Source organism: Electrophorus electricus, chromosome 19 (genome assembly GCF_013358815.1).
Source record: "Electrophorus electricus isolate fEleEle1 chromosome 19, fEleEle1.pri, whole genome shotgun sequence".
NCBI lineage: Eukaryota > Metazoa > Chordata > Actinopteri > Gymnotiformes > Gymnotidae > Electrophorus > Electrophorus electricus.
In genome coordinates, this window is record NC_049553.1 from 13,549,925 (window position 1) to 13,572,322 (window position 22,398).

Consider the following 22,398-nt stretch of genomic DNA (forward strand, 5'->3'; position numbering starts at 1 on the left):
ATGCAGTGTAACGATAAATTGTGTTTTTAAATTAGTGGACTTGAATTAAATTAATCTATTACATTCCAGTTCAATCTGTATTTTATTAGATTTAAATGTGGCTGATAAACAAAATTTTACTCACCAAAAGTTTCTGAAGTCTTAATAAATCTAACCTGCGCTTTCTTATCAGCTCAGTGGGCTCCTGACGTTTTCTACCCACCAATCAGCAACGTCTCCCCTGAGCCCAGTTCAGCTTTATTGAGCACAAAACATGCACACACGCACAGTCACAGCTGTAAATTGAGGGGCAGAGGTCACGTGCAGCTGCTTGATGTGACGCACGTCGGTTGGGTGGGATGAGAAAGTGTTGTCTTTTTGGAGAAGAAAGAATGTGTCATTTAGGAATGCTAGCCACGTCCCTGGATTGCCTGAGCAAGGAAAATCTAACACTAGAAAAGGGGCAGAATGTTGCTTCCGTTTTTTTATTCTCATAGTCTCATAAGCAATGTTTGTGATTGGCAGAGGCACACAGCGATAACAGCCAGTTAATTGGACTGGCCCAGTCAAAACTAATAGAACTATTATATACTGATTGGATGAGATAACAATTACTGGCAGTTGTCCTGCCCTAGGTCCGTTCACATATCTAACAGCAGTGCAAGAATCAAATGTCACCTAGTGAAGCATTTAACATCACTAATAGCAAATTGGTTAAAAGGGGAAATTGGACTGTAATTACTGGGCAGATTGCTGGCCAATAATAGCACAGACACTTCCGTTCTATTACCACCAAGCACAGAACTGTCCTGTCCACGTGCAACGGCAGAGCCCTCAATGGTTCTCATAATTAGTGACAAACAAATTGGACATCTCTCCTGTAGGGTGTTTACGAAATCACTGGCACCAAAGCTTCCCACTGTGTCTAATCTCCACTCTGAAACCTTGCCTAACCAGATTTCAACAACTGATTTCATAATCAGTTATATGTCACTTTCACCAGGTGCGGTTAGCCGAGGCGTGTACTTTGCGTGTGACCGGGGGGCGGGGCCCGGCCAGCGGCTTCGTGTGTTGTGGAGCTTGTGCTGCGATTCTCTTTCTTAAGGCTCGCTGCCTGACAAGCATAGAAATGAGAGCAAGCATGCGGGGGGATGCGCAGGGGAGGCCATCAGTACAAATCCTTTTGCCACGTGCTGGATCATACAAGCATTAGCCTCATAAAGCCACAGAAGTAGCCTAAAAGATAAGGGTTACACTGTGCCAAGGTGAAATGCACTGTTATTGCTCTATCTCTCTCTCTCTCTCTCTCTCTCTCTCTCTCTCTCTCTCTCTCTCTCTCTCTCTCTCTCTATCCTTTTAAACAATCACCTGGGGGATTCTGCACTGTCGTTTCATGCAGGGCACCTAATTGCAAAGGCAAGCCAGCCTTGATAGGACAGTGTAAATAAATGTAGAATCCCACTGACTGCCTAAGAAATTCAGCTGCGTTTAATCACTTTTTCTCTCCCGTTATGACAAGCTCAAATAACCTGCTCTGCTGCCAGCATAATCTGCGCTTTTCGAAGTCATTAATAATTCCATGAGTTTGTAGACTGTTATTAGAGGTTGGAATAATTTTGCCAAGCCTGACAGGATCTGCTCTAAGCTGTCAAACATGCATGGCTCATTTGTTATCTTAGATAAGCTTGTTTGTGTGAGCAGGCAGTCAGGGGTCAACAAGTTGAAGTGTGCATGGTTGTGTGGATGCACAGTGTTGAACTACTCTGCACCTCATGACTCTTCAACACCTCCTTTACTGCTGCTAACACTCCTCCTTTACTTCTTAGTCATTGTTACTAACAACTACAAAAAAACCCCAAAAAAACACACACACACAAACAAACAAAAAATAAGAGTCATGGCATGTATTTTTGGCAAGTTGTATAACGACATATATGAAGTGACTGTATAAATTAGCAAATGGTCTTGTGGATCCCAATTCACAAAGTCACCTCTGTGTTTGAAATCTTGTAATGGAAGCCGCTGGAAGACAACTTTCTTCATGGATTCGATGCTGATGGAATTATTTGGAAATCATCACCTCTGTGGATTGTGATAAGATGTTTATGTAGATCATCACAGTTGCTGTATGGAACAGCTACACTTGCATTGACTTCACCCAGTAATTATGCATTCACACATCCCTTGCAATTTGCACCCATGATGCAATTATCATTTGGTAACATTACCATTATAAAGGTGTTTATGGGTATTTATTAAAAACAAACAGATCAAAACAAAAAAAGCTTCTTTTTTTTTTCCAGTTTAAAATGTGTGATTTCAAACATTTAAAATCTGAACAAGTTTAAATATTGCGAGTTGCATACTCTCCAGGGAACAACAACAGGGAACTTAAATTCCAGGATTTAAAGGTCTCTTACAACATATGAAATGGTCTGGCCAGATGCTGTACATTTACTGCAGCTGCATTCTGTATAGTTGGTTAAAACAAGAAATCACCTTTGACTGCAGTTTTACTTGTACAGTGAAACACTGATGCATGATTAATAATGATAATTAGTTTAATGAAAATTTAGGGAATGGAGCCCTTTCTTCTGATTTCAGATCAGGAGTGTTTCCATCAGTAGTATTTGACTTGAGGTTGGGTGTCAGAGCAGTTTATTCATGGTATAGTCTGAAAAACCCAGCGTGCTACCATCTCCATTACTAATCTGAAAGGAGGAACGCTCAGCAATAAGAAGACATAATTTTAGAAATCCCAAATTAATCAATGACTTCCCCCCTCCATCGCAATTGGAGAGGTGCCCCTGTGGGCAGTGCCAGGGCAGGTGCCAGAGATGTGGATAGGGAGCCCATATAAGGCAATTCCCCACAAAGGAGGGGAGGAGACAGACAGAGTCACACCCACTCCTGAAGCATCGTGCCCTCCCACATCCACAACGACTGAGCCTGCGGCTAGAAGGCGTCACGTACACTCCTTACTGGATATCTTACTATCTATCTGTCTATCCATCTATCTATTCACTTCTGTGTCCATCTATCCATCTCTGTATTGAGTTCTCACATGCAGACTTATTACAGGGATCTTGCTTTGTTGACATTATGATCCTTGTAATTTCCTCTCAGATTTAAATTTTTATTTTATTTTATGCCTTTATGAGATTTATTTTATGCTTTTTGTTTCTAGAGCCCCTGTCTGTATACCACCTTATATAACAACATCTGGCTCTGATTCTGTAAACCAGAGGTTAGAAACGCTAATGTTCTGTTTCATGCCAAACCAAATTAGACCAATAATCTATTCAGAAAATTGACTTCATCTTATTATATGTTTTTATTTTCATTATTAACATTAAGCTCCTCTTCCATTCTTCCTTTGTAATAATTAGGTCTTCCAAGCACTGTCCATGGGACGAGTGATGAAGAGAGAGACAGACTCTTGGAGAAAAGTAGCTCATTATCTGGCAAAGTGCATAAATTAGCAGTTAACTGTATTGTTCATTAGTGCTCGATGCAAAGCTCTGCTCACGTGTTTAGTCAAAGCAGCCTAATTGTGAATCTATTTACCATTCTTGGCTCTGTGCCAACACTTGTTGTATTGTTGTTATTGAATAACATTTAACATTTTCCAGAACACAATTTGCTACGGCTATCTTATCCATGTGGTCACATGTTAGTGAGGGGCTGTTACATGTGCACTCAGGAACTTTCAGAATGACTGAATTACAGTCCATGATGCATAGATGCCTCATTCCATTCATTGGTTTATAGTGGACCTAAAAGATTGGAAGATTGGATAAATTTTCACAGCTCACTGGGAGAAATTCTACACAGGAACAGCAAATTATTAGCAGGCCCGTGGAAAGCATGGTGTCAGTCAGGGGAAATCACACGTCTGCATACACAATTGCGCTCGAAGTGGCGTCAGAAAACCTGACGACCACCCTTGCATTTCCCCGCTGCCCAGAAATCATAAAAAATGAGGAGAACGAAACGGAGACCTAAACGAGGACCTTGGAATTCATTATGGCTGCATGAGGGAGACTTTCTAGTGGAAATATGGTGACATCACCATACCAAGACACTGTAAAACCCCTCACAGCTCCTGTAGCCGTGTCAATCTGGATACCGCGGTCTCCACTCCGACTTCAAGAGCTCTGGCCAGTAGGGACCAGTGGAGAGAGAGAGAGAGAAGCGGCATTTCAGTTTAGCCCCGAGGAGGAGGAAGGTGTGAAAACGAATTCTTAATTTCAGCATTTCCTCACCATGTGTGTTATTTTGGGATTTTTTTTTTTCTGAAAACTGACGACCTGTGCAGAGAGATGAAGAAGTGTAATGTGATCAGAGCTGGACGGCATCCTCACAACAACGTGTGTTCAGAATGGATGTAAGACAGGGTGATTTGTTTTGATTGAAACCACTGCCTCACTATTACTGGGCTGAGATAAGAGAGGGGCCCTGGATATGGCCTGATATTGTCTGATATGGCCTGATATTGTCTGATATGGCCTGATATGGCCTGATATTGTCTGATATGGCCTGATATTGTCTGATATGGCCTGATATTGTCTGATATGGCCTGATATGGCCTGATATGGTCTCATATGGCCTGATATTGTCTGATATGGTCTGATTTAGTCTGATATGGCCTGATATGGCCTGATATGGCCTGATATGGTCTGATATGGCCTGATATTGTCTGATATGGCCTGATATTGTCTGATATGGCCTGATATGGCCTGATATGGTCTGATATGGCCTGATATTGTCTGATATGGTCTGATTTAGTCTGATATGGCCTGATATTGTCTGATATGGTCTGATTTAGCCTGATATGGTCTGATATGGCCTGATATTGTCTGATATGGTCTGATTTAGTCTGATATGGCCTGATATTGTCTGATATGGTCTGATTTAGTCTGATATGGCCTGATATTGTCTGATATGGTCTGATTTAGCCTGATATGGTCTGATATGGCCTACATCTCCGCAAAGCCCCAAAATTGCTTTTCTGTAACAGCATCAAGGCAGACGAAGACAACAGCTTATCGTGACAAACAAATGTCACCAACAACAAGTGTGTGTTTTGGAGATCAGCGAATGCCTTTGCTGGTGAGGGTTTAAGAACCGGATTGGCTGTGCACCTGAGGTCACTGTAAGATCTGTTCTGAGCCATTGCTGAGCCAGAATCTATGATAAATATGATCTGAGACATGAATCACATGTTGCATGTCTCAGCAGATGGGAACGCTGGGCAGAGGCTGTTTTGAATCAAACAGACCAATGTGGAACCCAGCTGTGCTTTGAGCGCTATCGTCTCGTTAGAACTGCGATGTGCTGCCATTTAAAAATTTTTTTTTTGCTTCTCTACACAGATAAAAACACATGATTGCTTAAAAGAGATTTTAAACAGAGAATCAGCATTGACATTGCAATTCGCTCCAGAATTAAGATGAAATTGGGCCTGCGAAATGAGGTTTGACTCACAGTGATGCCAGTAAGAGTTCAGCAGGTGGCATTAGCCAAAGATTCATGTTGCTGTTGTTGTTATTTCTGTTTTCGTTGTTGTTTTTGCTGTGAAAGGCAGGAAGCTTATGTACAGAGCAGAATACGGCTTCACGTGGATTACAGGTAGAATTTTGTAAGAGAGCAAATGAGCACCACAGCAAGCACAAACATCATCATGTTGTATATAAAATTTCCCATTTTTAGATTTTTTTCAAGAGTATATACAAGGGAATGTGAGCTGTACCTTGGGACATAGTTAATGCAGAGTAGAAATGTGCTTTCAGTGTGCTGTAACTCCTGATTACAGGGTGTGCAGTACAGTGCATTCACCATAATATGATCAGTATATCCAGAGGAACATGTATGTTTGGTGTAAACATGAAACAAATGTGCTTACCTTATCAGATTTCATTTGATCTTAAAAAGTGATGCTGAGGTCTTGGAGAGCAGTGGGGAATATGGTAGTGAAGAACAGTGAGGAATGTGGGAGTGAAGAACAGTGGGGAACATCTGAGTGAAGAACAGTGGGGAACATCTGAGTGAAGAACAGTGAGGAATGTGGGAGTGAAGAACAGTGAGGAACATCTGAGTGAAGAACAGTGCGGAATGTGGGAGTGAAGAACAGTGAGGAATGTGGGAGTGAAGAACAGTGAGGAACGTGGGAGTGAAGAACAGTGCGGAATGTGGGAGTGAAGAACAGTGGGGAACATCTGAGTGAAGAACAGTGGGGAATGTGGGAGTGAAGAACAGTGAGGAACATCTGAGTGAAGAACAGTGAGGAACGTGGGAGTGAAGAACAGTGAGGAACGTGGGAGTGAAGAACAGTGCGGAATGTGGGAGTGAAGAACAGTGGGGAACATCTGAGTGAAGAACAGTGGGGAATGTGGGAGTGAAGAACAGTGAGGAACATCTGAGTGAAGAACAGTGAGGAACGTGGGAGTGAAGAACAGTGGGGAACATCTGAGTGAAGAACAGTGGGGAATGTGGGAGTGAAGAACAGTGAGGAACATCTGAGTGAAGAACAGTGAGGAACGTGGGAGTGAAGAACAGTGAGGAATGTGGGAGTGAAGAACAGTGGGGAACATCTGAGTGAAGAACAGTGAGGAACATGGGAATGAAGAACAGTGAGGAACGTGGGAGTGAAGAGGATTCTGGGCTGTATTCCATGCATTGCACAATACATTTTGAAATTATGGTGACAGGCCATGTTCAACCTCAAAAAATCTTCTAGAAATCTTGAAAAATCACATGTACTATCTAACACACAGTATAAAAAAAGGGGGGAAATACATAGCAACAACAACAATAATAATAATCATTTTATCATGTTTTAATAATAATCATTATTATTATTATAATTATAATTGCTATTATTATTAAAATGATTTAACAACTACAACATAAATAACAAATTTAATAACATTACTACTACCACAACTACTTCTTCTTCTTCTTATTGTTATTATTATTATATTTGCTATTAATTCTTAATTATTAATAAGGGCTCCATTCCCTAAATTTTATTAATTAATTATTACTATTATTTACAACCATAACAAATAACAACATTAATTATTCATAACTGGGACTAATAGATTGGAAGTACCTATTACAAGTATGTGAATGCAAATATTAAGGTATGAGTGAACTTTTAGCTTCCTCCAAAAAAAGGATTTCATCAGAGACCATAGTGAGTCTCCAGTTTCACAATAATTTTGCCTAAAGATCTCATCTGTCCTTTTTTCCTGTTTGCAAATTTTTGTCACTTCAGGTATGAGTACTGTAGCGATGCATCCCAATAATTCAATGCGAATAAAGTAATGCATGCATGGGACCTCTGGTATTACGCTATATACATGATCTCATAACCATTTTGAAAAGACTAGCATGTACATGTACATTGTACAATCAATAGTTAAGATTAGATGTACAAGTAAAGTTACCTTCTGCAACATTTTAATATCTTGTAATATCTAAATATTAATATCAATATTAATGTTAATATCTGAAATTAAATTTTAAATGTTATGGTCATATTTTTATCAAGTGATCAGCAGATCAGTGCATGCCCTGATTAAATGTCCATGACTGAAAACAGAAACAGTCTAGAAAAACAGACACAAAGAGAAAAGATGCACTTTCTCACGGGTAAACGACTTTATGGCTTCATTTCTGTTTATATTACTTATGTGACATGTCAAAAACAAGGATTTTAAGGACTAGTGTGTTCTATGAAATGTCAGCAGCACTAGGCTGTCTCCGTTGGGGACCACGGCCTTTATTCAGCTGCCGTGTAGCCGATGTCCTCACTTGTCTCCCATGTGGTCGCCTGGCCGCTGAAGACTGCTTGCCTGTTTCCTTTCTGCTATTGCAAGCGCATAATCTTTGGGGGTTTTTCTGGAGCTGCTCTGGAGTTGAAAATGCAGGCAGCTCATCTGGATTGCTCACAGTTTTTTTATGTATGTAATTATGTGATGTGTTATGAGTAGAGACCAAATCTAGAGGAGACATACGGCAAATGCGGCAATAATCCACTATAGGGAAATGGAGGAATAATTGGCTTTAGGTAAATGCACTGAATAGGTCACTAAAAGACCTTCTTGCATTATGCTGCAAATTTATTCTTTATTTGCATGAAAATAATATTATAGATCTTTCCAAACGAAACACGTGAGCAGATTGCTGTTGGTCATTTCTGAGCCTTCAGCTCTACCTCGTTCCTGATGATTTGGTAGCAAATCAAATTATTCTCTTGATGGTTTGCACTGTTTGTTGTGTGCAATGTTATGGCCCATAGACAGAGGAACACCAGCAGCTGCATTTACATGTTTGTATATCCCCCAAGAAACTCTAAACGCTTAACACAGTCATTTTCTCAGATGTATACACCAACCATAGAATCACTCTGAATATGTAAATCTTCTTTTGTTTCCTCTTTGCCAGGGCACACAGCTGCACTTCTCTCATGCTGCCAGATCAGTTGGAGATTTAAGGAGTCCCCTGATATTACACGCTTCCTCACCCTTTCTCCAGCTCTCCATTAAGCTTGTTTTTATTTCTGTTTTTGACAATTTTTTATTGGCTGCATTTTTTATATTTATTTTAAAGGTTCACATCTCTAAAAGAAGAGTTACGAGAGAGAGAGGGAGGGAGGGAGAGAGAGAGAGAGAGAGAGAGGGAGAGAGGGAGAGAGGGAGGGAGAGAGAGAGAGAGAGAGAGAGGGAGGGAGAGAGAGAGAGAGAGAGAGAGAGAGAGAGAGAGAGAGAGAGAGAGAGAGAGGCTTGCTTTCCCTTGTCCTTTTCCAACATTCTGGACAGATTTTTAATCTGCTGACTTTTCACTGAGTCTGCTTGAGGCCATTGGTGTACAGTCTGCTAAATTCAGGAGGTTTTCTCAGTGTTGAGGAAAAAGTATATTTTGGGTAAGAGCATTAGAGGCCTGTGAATGTGCAAGAAGGTTTTAAACCTTGTTAAGTTATACTGATATAGAAACAGTTCACTTTAGAAAAAAATATTCCCACCTCGACATCTTTATCTTGTTCACCTGGCAGGATGCCGTACCTCCTCTACAAATCGGCCGACCTGGACACCTGGGACAGTGGATAATAGGATTTTTTTACTTTTTTTTGCAAAGCCAAGATTACGTGCTCACGCCGTCATTTTGGCTACTTTTGCCACTGTATTGAAAGTATATGTTCACTGGGGGGCACTAAAGGGAAAGGTAGACTTCTAGGGCATGTACGTCTGGGGAAGGTGTGTTTTTTTTTTTTTACCACTGACTTCTAATGGCTCGTTATGGAGAGACAGTAAGGCGGTGTGTTGAGTGAACTTCATGAGCCCTTATTTTTGAGAGCACGTTAGTTTCGAATGCTTTTTTTTTTTTTTGTGATATCTGAAGTCAGAGTGCCTGAAGACAGAATCTGTTTTGTCATCTCTTGTGGAATCCAAGTGCACTTCAGGAAGCCAGATATGGGCACTATTACCCAACCTCACTCTCACTTTAATGCTCAATAATGACTGAGGAGTCATTATTGCTTCACTGAACATTGTGTTTAAAAGGGGAAAGGCAGTGAGGGACAATAGCAAGATAGGATTATGGGACTGGGAACAGGTGCTTTCACAAGCCTCATTTATGTCACCAACAAGTAAAACCTAAGGCTTTCTTTGGAAAAAATAGATTTAGGGCTTCTTACCATTTGGTTATGTGTGTGGCCCTAACTAGCTCTGCTCTCCCTGAGTGCTGGAGAGTGAGTAGCATTAAACACGAGGGTATGATGGTGGTTAGACTTGATTGCTAACATGCTCACCAGAATAGTGATATTACCACTCACCCTGCCTTTGAGGGCCCTAGCCCAAAACATAACACAAGCTTAGCTTTAGAAGTGTATTAAAACCCCTTTAGAATGACTGAGCTTGGAAAAGCTTGTAGAGCCGGCTCTGTTACGAACTTCTTTTCTTACGTAGCAACAACACCTTTACTTACTGCTGTACTGTGGAATGTTAACTGCAGTAAAGTTGCCTTACTGTATCAGCCACTTTTTTTTGCCTGGGAAAATTAGATTCAGTAACACAGGACACATGTTATTTGAAGAGCTGTGAAAGATTTTTAGCAAATTACTTGCGATGTGCAGTCTTCTGACATCAGATGTAGAGTACAGAAATTACAGTGCGAGCGGTTTGGATTATTGTTAGTCAGGGGAGAGTCATATTGGTGGCATGAAAAGAAGTAGAGATCTTCTACAGAGTTGATGTCTTCTGCTCTGTACCGGTGTATAAATCAACATCGCCATCTGTGAAACTCTTTTCATAATAAGAACAAGCTTGCTATTCATGTAAATATGGTCGATTTCATTTTTGCTGTTTTTCTTTTTCTAAAAAAAACCAGTAACAACAACAAGAAAAAAAACTTATTGATGGTAACTGGGCGATCACGGAGATCATCCATGGAAGTTATCCGTAAGCAAGGTAATGAAGAGCCTTTGTTCCATGCTCACATCAGAACCCTGTTTCAAGTTTCGGGTCCACTTTGAGAGAGGAGACGCGTGTCTCCGTAACTGCAGAAAACTAGGGAGCCACACAGGGGAAAATCTCCTGGACAAGGCTAATGGGCTGCTGACGAAGCAAAGTGACACCTTCTCCGAGCTCCTTGAGAAATTTAGGTGCCAGGTTTCGAAATTTACCCTCCAAAACATTTGCATATACACAATAAGATGGCTCGGCACGTCGGGCTAAGGAGGTGGCCTGCGGGCCATGAAGGCGGTGACCAAAACACAATAATTGTGAGTCAAATTCTTCCTGACACTGATCCTGTCTCGCACGGGGACTGGCCCCCGAATGGGAGGCGTCCTCCGCGGCTTGTTCCTGTCGTTCGCTTCCTGGGTGCTGGGTGTAATTTGCCTGCACTCTCAATGCACAGGCGATGTAGCCTCCCCCCACCTCCTCCTACACCTCCTCCATCTGCACCCCCCCCCACCCCCATCCCATGCTCGCAGAGACATAATCTATGTGTCAGCTCGTGCCCCGTCCTGCGCTGCGCTCCTCGGCTGCGGCGTGGCTTTTCACACCATAAACACACTTGACTGCCGGGCTTCATGTAAATACAGCTGTCAATAGTGCAATTATGATATTGCAGGCAAAACAGCAGTTTACCACAACGCTGCTCGGAGGATGCGACGCGCTTTGCCACGCGATTCGAACAAGGGAAAGAAACCAGAAGCGACTAGACACAACCAGGATGCTAAACAGAACAACCGCAGCGAGGATGTCAAAACAAAACGTCCAATTGACTGACATTAGTGTCAAGCTCTCTGTCAAGTCTGTTTGGGAGATGGGCTCACATAACAATGCAGCAAAGGGAGCGATTTAGAAAGTCTAACAAATTCTGTCACACTCCTGCACACATGCAGATTTCTTGCTGCAGTGACAGAATCTTTTTTGCGGCGCCATTTTGAGAAGGCAGAAGCAGTCAGGACCTTGGCGATCTACCTAAAATGTCGGCGTGACATTTATTTCGAAAGCCCAAATAGTGTATCTCAATGCGGCAGTTTTGGGAGAAGTTTAGAGAATGCAGCTGCATGTCCGTGTGGACTGGGCCTTTTTTACTGCCGGTGACAGAGCGAGATGTCCCGCGTGTGAATGCGAACTTTCATAATTTCCTTTCTTCCAGTCGCTCCGTCAGTGAACACGGACTTCCATTTCTCTTTCCCTTTTCCCTTTCTGTCCATAGCTCTGTTGAGAAATTCAGTTGTTGAGGGTACATGTGGATACGGTATATACAGTTTTCAGTGGTAAAATTTGCAAATACATAATTCATTTACTTCAGTGAATTTTGTATTTGTATTTAAGTGTACTTATATTTAATTTATGCCAAATTTGACATTTTCTAACTTGCTGAATGAAAGATGCCCACACAGCTAGCGCATTAGTGTGTGTCTGCTGCATGTGACGTGAATATGGACAGGGAAGATAACAAACAGAATCTTAATCGTGTCATATACAACTGAATTTCACATTGTTATGAGGAAAAAGTTTATTAAAAATATCTGCATTCATAATTTTTTGTATTTTTTATATGACATAAAAATCACATTCACATGATTATCTAAATGCACTTTTTTGTACTTTGTTTTTTGAATGTTTAGATTTTTGGTTCTGTACTGCCCCTCTCATGCCGTTTGAGTGAGAGATCTTTCACTTTTACTCAAATACTAAAATCATTCTATACTTTTTACATGACTGCAATTTTGTGTACCCATGGTCCTACTGATGGTGAATCCTCCCCGTTATCATTTCTGAAGGTTGTCCACATCTACAGGTACTTCACTGAAGCTTTTTAAATGCAAACTTTACACAGAGCTTCTTATATGCTAACTGTGAAGAATCAGCCTAGGCTGTAAGAACACCGGATGTAATCATGTTAAGATGTAGAAGCGGAGGTTCTCTGTGAATACACTTTACAGTGAAAAGCTATTCAATGTTAAGTTGCTCAAGTGAAAGTACTCATATTATGTTTCAAGAACCAACTGAGTAGATTAGAACTCTGTTGAAGGATAGCAACTCTCAGTTTAAGGATTCAGATACAGTCAGCATACAAAACCCATGGTGTAACCACTGTAAGACTGCAAACTGAACACTAATTCTGAGCCCTGAACCTGGAATTACAACCATGATGCAGAACACTTTGGCATAATCAACATGTCAAAATGATTGCTCAGAGGCACTATGAACTAATTTATATGAAATGATCACTCCATGCTGGTATGTTTAGAAGCACTATGACCAATGAGAGCAGCTTTAACTGGACAGTTAAAAGGAGTAAACAGATTTTTTTTTTTCAAAACTAAAAATAAAAACAACAAAAAATGTAATACACAATTTATATAATTATACAGTTGAACTCACCTAATTGCTTGTTTTTTTTTTAAAAATCACAACATTTTAAAGAACAAAGTTATGCCTTGTACTACTCACTGTATGAACATATAAACTATCAGCAAGACAAAGGGAATGCAGAATAGTTTAAGCGTTTGTGACAAACTAGTCACGCTAGAGTCATTCACATTAGTCTGAATGGCTTTTGTCAAGGAGTGAATGGCTATGTATTGAATTGCTCCATGTACTGCAAGTGATCTGGTATCACCACTGAGTTTGTATTTCAAGCGCAAGTATGTCGTTTTTACCTGGTGATTCAAATATCCACAGATGAGCGAGGGGGTGGAATAGACTGAAAATAGATAAAATACTTTTTTTTTTTCTTTCTGAAATTCACCACTAATCAGTTTGACTCTACACAGGTTCACAGTAAAATTGTAGCATACCACATCCTGAAATCTTTTCAAAATTCATGATGAATTGAATCAGGACTATGTAGAAAAAAACTATAATGAGGATGACAAAGGTCCTGATATGAATTCATAACTACTGCTTATAAAATAACTAGTATAGTATGTTGCAATAGTGAAAACATCTTAAAATATTTGTAGTCCATGTTATTATAATCATCATTGCTTTGCGCAGTGACGACAAATCAAGCAAAATTGTTGCCTTCAGGTACAAAATAATTTTTTACCCATCCAAAAACTGACTATTTTTAAAAAAAAAAAAAAGAAAAAAAAAAGAAACCAATTTTGTGATGGAAATTTCACTTGGAGTCCCACACATTTTGCCGTAGGAAAGGTTTGAGTGACAGCTCCGATCCCTGCCTCCTGCCTGTTGGCACTCTACAATTCATGCTTGTGTAGGTTTATGAGCCGTCAGAGTAACACAACATTTAAAACAGCACGGCTTCTCAAAGGCTGTTTTTTTTTTTTCGCCATTTCAGAAAAAGATTTTAAAATTTTCTTCCTTCTCCGGAATAAGAGAAATCTTTTTGCACTTGACCATTACTTCTGGGTAACAAATTACAGACATCTCTGCAGGACAGCACAGCAACAGGGAGATGATTGCCTTCTTTCATATATTATGGCTGCCTTGATGTTGAAAATTTGTCAGTAAGAAGAGAGCAGAGTAATATTTTGAACCAGCAAGGATTTTTTTGGCCACTACAAAAATTTGTCAGAGAGGTTTTCAAACCATATGCAAAAGAAAGAAAGAAAGAATATTTCTGCAGTATGATTTAGGTGTGAAAAGTGGGGAAAGCGTTAGTGGGGCAGACGCTGTAGTCCTGTGGAATGGCCGTGGAGGGAGCAGAGACGCCTCCATATTGCAGGTCGCTCCAGCCGAGAGAACAGGTCTCCAATTAACTTGGCAGCATTGAGATGCAGACTAAAAGACTGTGTAATGGGAAGGGAGAGGAACCTTCAAGCCAAGACAAAGCCTGGAATAAATGTTAAAAAAGACAGAAAGAAGAGGCAAAATCTGAAAGAAACATTTTTCATTTGCTGTCTTATGGCTGGTTGGTGTTGATGGATGGGTTTACTTCCAGCTCTGTAGAAACAGGTTCAGACTGGAGAAAACATTTTTTTTCAAAAAATTCTCAAAGAATTACAATGAGAATGTTGTTTAAATACATTTTTAGATGCTTTGGAGTTGATATGTTTAAGTATGTGGTATCAGACTGGGCATTAGTCGGTCAAGGTTTGAGAACTGCTGGAATGAGAGTGGGCCTTTCTGTCAGATTTGAACAGATTTGAAAGGGATGACATAATTGGTTCCAGGAGTGGAGGGACTAGTTGAGGAGCAAAAGGGGCCAGGCGGCAGTAAAAAAATAAAGAGAAAAGCGCAGAACAGAAAAGAAGGCAAGAGAACCACAGCAGCATCCTCTGGTGAAAAGAAACAGCAGAGTAAATGCAAGCTGACAGGCAAAGTGGGGGACAGTTAGGCTCACTGTTATTACCATAACAAAGAGGCCAGGAGGGCTGCATGCCCCCTGCAGGAGCTCACAGAGGGGTGGTTAGGACACCACAGCAGGAGGTGAGGAAGTGCCATGCAGGGATCCGGGGGTTTCTGCTCGCGCGCGTGTGCGTGAGTGTGTGTGTGTGTGTGTGTGTGTGTGTGTGTGCGCGCACGTGTGTGCGTGTGTGTGTGTGTGTGTGTGTGTGTGTGTGTGCGTGTGTGTGTGTGTGTGTGTGTACGCGCGCGTGTTTGTGTTCATTCTCGTCTCGGTGACTCTGGCCTGTCACAGAGCCTGGCCATGGCTTTACTGATGTTTCTTTCTATTACAGAAGCTCAGTCACATGTTGACTTTGATACTATGGAAACTGCTTTGCACTCTCTCTTATCCATCCATCCATCCATCCATCCTTTCTTTCATCCATCAATCTATTCGCATATCTGTTTCAGTTCCTTTTGTTACATTCTCTCTCCTTTCCATCTTTAAATCCTTCTTCTTCCTCTTATTCTTTACATCCTCACCAGAAGGATCAAATATATACATCAGTAGGACAAAATATTTCAAGATGTATTATCCATTCATTCATTTTACAGTTAGATTTGATTTGATGGTTATGTGCGGAGTGGCCTTCCTGTTAAACAGATATGCTGCAACTACATGACTGAACTCCAGGGTTGGTAAAGAGCCCAGAAACCCCACTGCACCTTTATTCAGCCCATTTGGACAGGACGTGCTCGCTGGGCGTCGAAGACTGACAGCGGATCCCGTTAAACAGGCTCATCGGGCCCTACAGAGACTGAACCGCATCTCCAGAACCGCACATGACTTCACTCCGGATGGAAAACGTTAGCCAGCCACGCCTGTGAAACGCAGGCTGCACTGCGGCAGAAGTAATAGGGCCCCAGCGCACACTGGAACGTGGCCTGCTTGAACTCTGGAGGCGTGAAGGAGGTTAGAAGACCCGTGCGCTGAGCTCTCCATGGATCACACATGTCCATACTTCAAGGCATGAACAGCTAACCTATTTCACTCTAGTTTAAAGAAAACAGGGCAAACAGTGGGATTCAATATATATATAAAAATAATTTGGGATTTCTTTTTGGAAAATGTTATTCTCGGAGCATATTACAGCTCTCCTCTAATATAAAAATGTATGTTTAATTATGTTTGAGAAGACTGAAAGGTGATCTTACATGAGCAGGAATGATTGATATATTAGACTCGGTCTGTTTACGCCAGGTCAGGAGAGACAGGAGGGGAAACTGTGTTGTGAAAGACAGCGGACGTGGAAAACGTGGAAGAAGGCTTTGGGCGCGAATGAAGTCCGTGCCATCAGACCTTTCATCGGCAGCCCTTAGCGGATATGCACTCCCAAAACATCATGAGACTTACGAGCAATTTGAGAGAGCCTTTTAAAACACAATCAAGGATTATTTGGCCTCGTGCCACATCAGCTTTCGCCGCTCGCTGCGTCGGGGGGGGCGGTTCAGGGCTGCAGTGAAGGCCATCCACTCAATCTACACCAGTGGGCTGAGTGCTCGGGGCATCGGGACATTTGACCAGGGGCTACCGATAGCAGGACACTTACAATAACAAGCTGAGCTATCGCATCTACTGCCTCCGTGCTGAAACATATGCAGGCTTGCACCTGCTGGCCTTGTGTTTCAAATAGTCTATAAAACTAAGCGCGGGCAGATACTGGCATCACTGTGTAAGCTTGTAGTCATTTCTGTTCAGTTAATTCATCAATGCCAAGAAACCACTTCTAATTATGTAATAGGCAATGCAGTACCCAGCGGAGAATATTGAACAAATATGTATTTATGTTATTGCCAGTTTTTCCACTTGAACCCTTGGAAAGTCAAGGTCCTTTTTCTTGGCTAACTGCTCTCCCACACACATAATAAATGATGAACGTGTGTAAAATTTAGGTTGTTACTGTGGGACTGGGACAGAAAAAGCAAAACTGAGTTTTGAAGTCTGGCCGCTCGCTTCATTTTCCCTTGTGGTATTCTTCTGCAACACGAGATCCCGAAGGACCGGTTAAAAAAATTCGCTGGCGTTCCAAATTTCATCAAAATAATGCCATAGTTGTCGCCATAGTGCATTGTCTGGGCGAAGGCTTCAGGAATTTCCAATGCTGGTTTAATATCACAGAATTCATGTCCACTGCCATGCCCTGCATGTCAAAGCGCCACATTTTCTCCTCATGCGAATCATGCAGTTTATCTTCTGAGAAAATACAATACGGGTGCACTGTAGGCCAAGATCCCATATTTGTGAATAATAGAGGAGTCCTCCCTATCTGTAATGCGAGCCAGTTCTTCCACTCAGCAGAATATTACAGGGTTTAATCCAAATTACGATGCAATCACTTACTGTTTCACAAAGCGTTAGTAATAGATGTGAACGTCATTTATCAGATGGAATGTTTTTATTGGCTTGTTTAGGTTGAGTTTGTTTAATATGCAGCAGGTTAAGTGTTTTTTTACTTAGAGAAAATGAGAGACAGAGAAAGAGACTGATCATGTTGGAAACACAGGGTGAGACTTTGGGCAGTGTTATCAAATGGAGAGGACATGGCTATTCCTGGGGTGTTTTGATTTCATCTGCAGGGGATTACATAGTGATTTGTTCTCTGGGCAAGTTTCCCAGCTGGAAATGTAATTTTCTGGTCAAGATATGTTGGATCCCTTAGTGGATGACATGGCTAGGGTGACAATGATGATGATGGGAGTGCTGAAACTGAAACGATGAAGACCTTAATATGTATATATTTTCAGTGTCTGAAAACTGAGTAGTACTGATAAATATAATGGCGATGGTGTAGCTTGAGATATTTACATTATGTCAGTATTAATTACATCTTGCAGTAATCATTGTAAATACTGAAACAGTAAGAACAGCAATATCCTTAGCTATGACCATGATTTTATGGTATTACGCTATTAACAGATTCTGCATAATTAAATGTAGCAATTGATTTCAAGTCCTCCATTTTTCATACATGCAGCAGTGTTTTATTCGCTTAACAAATGGACTGTCATCCTTAATATATTCCTACATGGCCCAAATTTCGCTTATTATTACTGAATAATGATTGCTGTGCATCTCTTTTAAACACTAAGTGTAAGGCAGACAAATAGACCTATTAGTGCACATGGAACTGTTTGACATTCCAGGGATAAGCTCGTAGGTACTTCTCGGTACCTGGTTAAAAGCAAGCCTATGTAATTACTCTGGGAAGACCTGGAGGATCAGCAGGACATCGGAGGAGTGGCGTGCGCGGGATAGCATTTACTGCTCAGGTGGCTGGACAAAGCTCGCTGGCACCCTTCCCGATCGGACACTTCCATCCATATGATTTATTCAGCGCTGGCAAGGTGCCCTTTGAAACGGCACATCCCAACAATTATGCAGTCACCTCTTTGTATCGGAAAATGACAAGTTGAAATTAAGTGCTCAGAAGATGGATCCAGTGCAGCACTTGACATTTTGCTAAAGCAAATTAGATTTGTCATTTCCAATTGGGATAAACAAACACATCGCCATGGTAATTATGCTGTCAGCAATACTGAGTTGAGCTGCTCATTTACAATTGTCCGGGTCTCGGTGCAAAGGAATGTTTGCCGTTTGGTGTAACTTCAAATCTTTTCGCAAAAAACAATCACCTTATCAACTTAGTAATTATCAACTCAATAATAATAAATAACAGTTAATTATTATTAACTGTTACTATTACCAGCTTTTTCTAAGTACAGCAATTGACTGAGGATGGTGATGATCAAAATACCGTCTTCTTAGATGTCATGATGTTATATTTTGCTGTATCTTCTCCATGCAAATCACTGTGTCCCCTAAGGGGCTTTATTGGTTTGAGGAATTGGTGACCATATTTTACACTGTATTTTCCCCTGTAAACTATAAACTCACCTTCTGCACAGATCCCTCTGCCATGCAGCCCAGCAGTTCGTGGTGGCAGGTGTAAACAGTAAAGTCAGTATTAGCTGGGGCATCAGGGCCGGTCAAGTGACAAAGCCTCATCGTGGCTGTCACAGCTGAAAAACAGTTTGCTCTTTAAAGAGCTATTGCACCCTGCGGTTTCACACCCTCTCACCCGCCATGTATTTTTTTAAAACATGTTCCCAGGAGGGTAGAAGGTAGATCTGTGGGTTGTTGAGTTATTGCTACACCAAGGCTCAAAGGAATACACACACACACACACAAACACACACACATCTTAATATGTCTTAGCTGCATTTTGGTGCAGCCTGGAGTTTGAAAGGCTGATACATTCACATGCAAATATATAATAAAAATGTATTATATCTCTGTGCTGTCCAGAATGCACTCTGCTATTATAGAACTGTCCACTGATTAATGCACTGCTCTTATACTGACGTAGAACCACATTCATATATGCAAGTCTTAGTATAAACCACATTTTTACTCTTAGTTACTGTCCCATAGATCAGCTATTTGCACACATTTGTGCACACACGAGTGAGCTGAAACTGACATAACTGTGAGATGACCACCAACTTTGTGTTCAACATAAAATGGGAATATTTATTCTGTCAAAAAAATTCATTCTGCCTTAAATGTACTAGGCATAAGCTTCAGACAGCAATAGCCAAATCAAATCACTAGGGGTCAAAAATGAGCCAGAGTTGTTACCAGTATTTGTCACTGGACCTACATATTAAGAATAGGACCAAGGTTGATGAGTTTTTGGAATTAAATAACCTCAAACGGTCAGTTTTCATCCAAACAAAGTGTTTTTGTAGGTGCAACGATGCATAATATAAACGTAAGAAATACAAATGTAATTATAAACAGTTAGGAATGTTACTTATAGCAGGCCAAAAATATGTGTTATTATCTAATAAAGAAAATACACTTATATAAAAGAAATGTAATTGTTTAAAATGACATAATTAGTGCGAACGTTTAAAAATGAAAAATGGCCTTGCATCCCTGCATCATAAACAGAGCTTTAAAAACAAAACAAAACCAAACCATGACCCTGATTTGGTCAGAGCTTTGATTGCCCACTTGCACTACTAGACAGAGCTAAACTGGCCAAGGTTTCACAGTAACACTGAAGACTGCAACCTGTGGAAATGCCTCACGTAAACAACATTAGTTAACCCTAATATAATAAACAAACATAAATAAAATAAATGCAGAAATTAAATAAAAAAAACAAAAATAAACAAATTCTAAAGTAAACGACTGTAACGTGGGGTGGCCCGAGTGCCGCAGGGCGTGGAGCAGGACGCGCAGACCTCCTCGACAGAGACGATCATTTATTCACATAAACGACAGCGGCACTCACGTATTACAAATGATACACATGCACATGAAACGATTGACGTTAAACAAACACGATACACAAGAATACATAAACACGTTACATTCAGACATTACGCCGACAATGACCAACCACGCCGCACACCCTGACGTGAGTTTAAATACACACAGACCAAATGAGGTACAGGTGTGCGCAGGCGTGGCCACAAACGAAAGTCCTCCTACTGCCCGTGGCTGGCCAAACCACGTGACTCGCGGGAGGCGAGCGTTCCGTGACGACGACTAGTGAACAGCTAGTAATCGTGATGCAGAAATATTCATACGTATCGTTTTTAGAGTCCAGGACGATGTCCGCTGCTCGCTCATTTTAGTGGAGCAGAGAACTCAGGAAACTAACTAGTGCAGTGGGTTTCCAGAAATGGAAATTAAACTTTGCATTAAACTTGATCCACAAGATACTTCTGAGGCCTGTATTCAGTAAAGGCCACCTGAGTGAGGAATAATACAATACTGCTGGGTGTTTGTACGTGTCAGCCACTGGCTTGTAATAAAACGCCTGCACACCAATTTCAGATGAGTGACTACTATCAGAACGACAGCCGTGATTCCGACTCGGTCTGCACGCCCCGCTGCGATCGTTGCGAGGCATGGCACGTGAGGAGCCGCGTGCGCACGTGGGGCCGTTAATTGTGTCTGATGGCTGGACTGGTGACGGTCAGTCGTAACGCGCCGCAGCACTAGCTGGGGGGGGGGTATGGGGGTCCCAACGCGTTGCCTTTGTTTCGCTGATTTTTACACCCTCAGTCATGCGCAGCCTCGGATCGCCTGGGCTCTGCGCTGCGAGGATTTATGGTTCAGGCTTTAAAAAAAAACTCATTTACGTTCTAATGGCTCCCGTGCCTGCCGGTCGACAAGTTTTGGCGGTCTGTTCGTGAGGAGTGTGTAGAAACCTTGCTTATGGTTTTTCTTTTTTCAGATCTACAGTATGCAGAAGCATGCATGCACAGTGCAGAAAGCTATAATTATTCGAGTCTTTAGGGCATCAGCTAAAGCCTACGTGGAAGGAGGCAGGCAGGCCTGTCTTTAAGACATTTACAGTCAGCGTGACCGTAGCTGCTGCCATGCTGTCAGTTTGCAGAGCCTAAACGGGCCTTTTTGATGGCACTATAATACGTAGCTCCCTGCAAGATGCTTCTGTCACCTTCTTCTTCTATTACGACAGTGTGTTTGAGTGGAGCTGGGCCTCCAGCAGTGTAGCCTCACCCATCCCACTTGTTTAGTCTTGCCAGTGGGCAAGAGGCAAATGGACTAAGCCAGTGGTGTCAATCAAAACTAGACATCACCGATCATGGTTTGTGCCAGCAGCTCATTGGTATGCAACAGAGACACAGGTACGAACCAAACAATTGTCAAATCAGTCAAACCCTCACCATGTTACTCCTAAATGATTCAACACGTTCTCACATCCCAGAGTCCTTCTGGGCACATGCACGGCAGTGAAGAAAACTCTCAGACTTCCGCTGGACTTCTCGGACTTCAGCTGATTTGTGATCTAATGGCCGTCATTGCACTTGGAAGGTCTGATGGACAAATGCCAAGGTTTTAGCCTACAGCACTGTACAGTACTTCACACGGAGGACTTGGAGATTAATGAGACGCCGAAGGACAGAGGTGGGAAATGTCCTTATGTGGGTGTTTCCTGAAAGCCTTTATAATTGCTGAACCTGTGAGTTCCTATTAGTTTACTCTGTTTCAGCATTAGTCTGGGAACATTAGTTGTTGATTGATAATTGAATTATTGATTGGCAAATTCATTAAATATTTGTTCAAGCTGTGACATGTTTGATCACAACTGTAGGGATATTACTATCATTTAAAATAATTAAAATACAAATGTTCTAAAAATTATTGTAATTAATTATAATAATAGTGAATGCAAAAATAAAAGTTCTAATTAACTTGTGACAGCAAATGCCTTTATAAAGTGGCCCATGACAGGACGCAGGCTACGGAGCCTTCTAGACAATGTCTTATTGGCTTTGTGTCAGACCAGAATCTGATGAATTACTCTTCACTCTTATATCTTGTTCTTGAGAAGATGATCATGATAAACACAGAACTCTCAATACTGTCAGCTAGATTATGTAGCTACATGACACTCTGCTCTAATTTAGTTTGTTAAAATACAAGAAGCATAACAGTAAAACAGAGAGGTAGAGCGAGAGAATGACAAAAATGTTGTTTCAAACCCTGTGAGCAGTGTGCAGC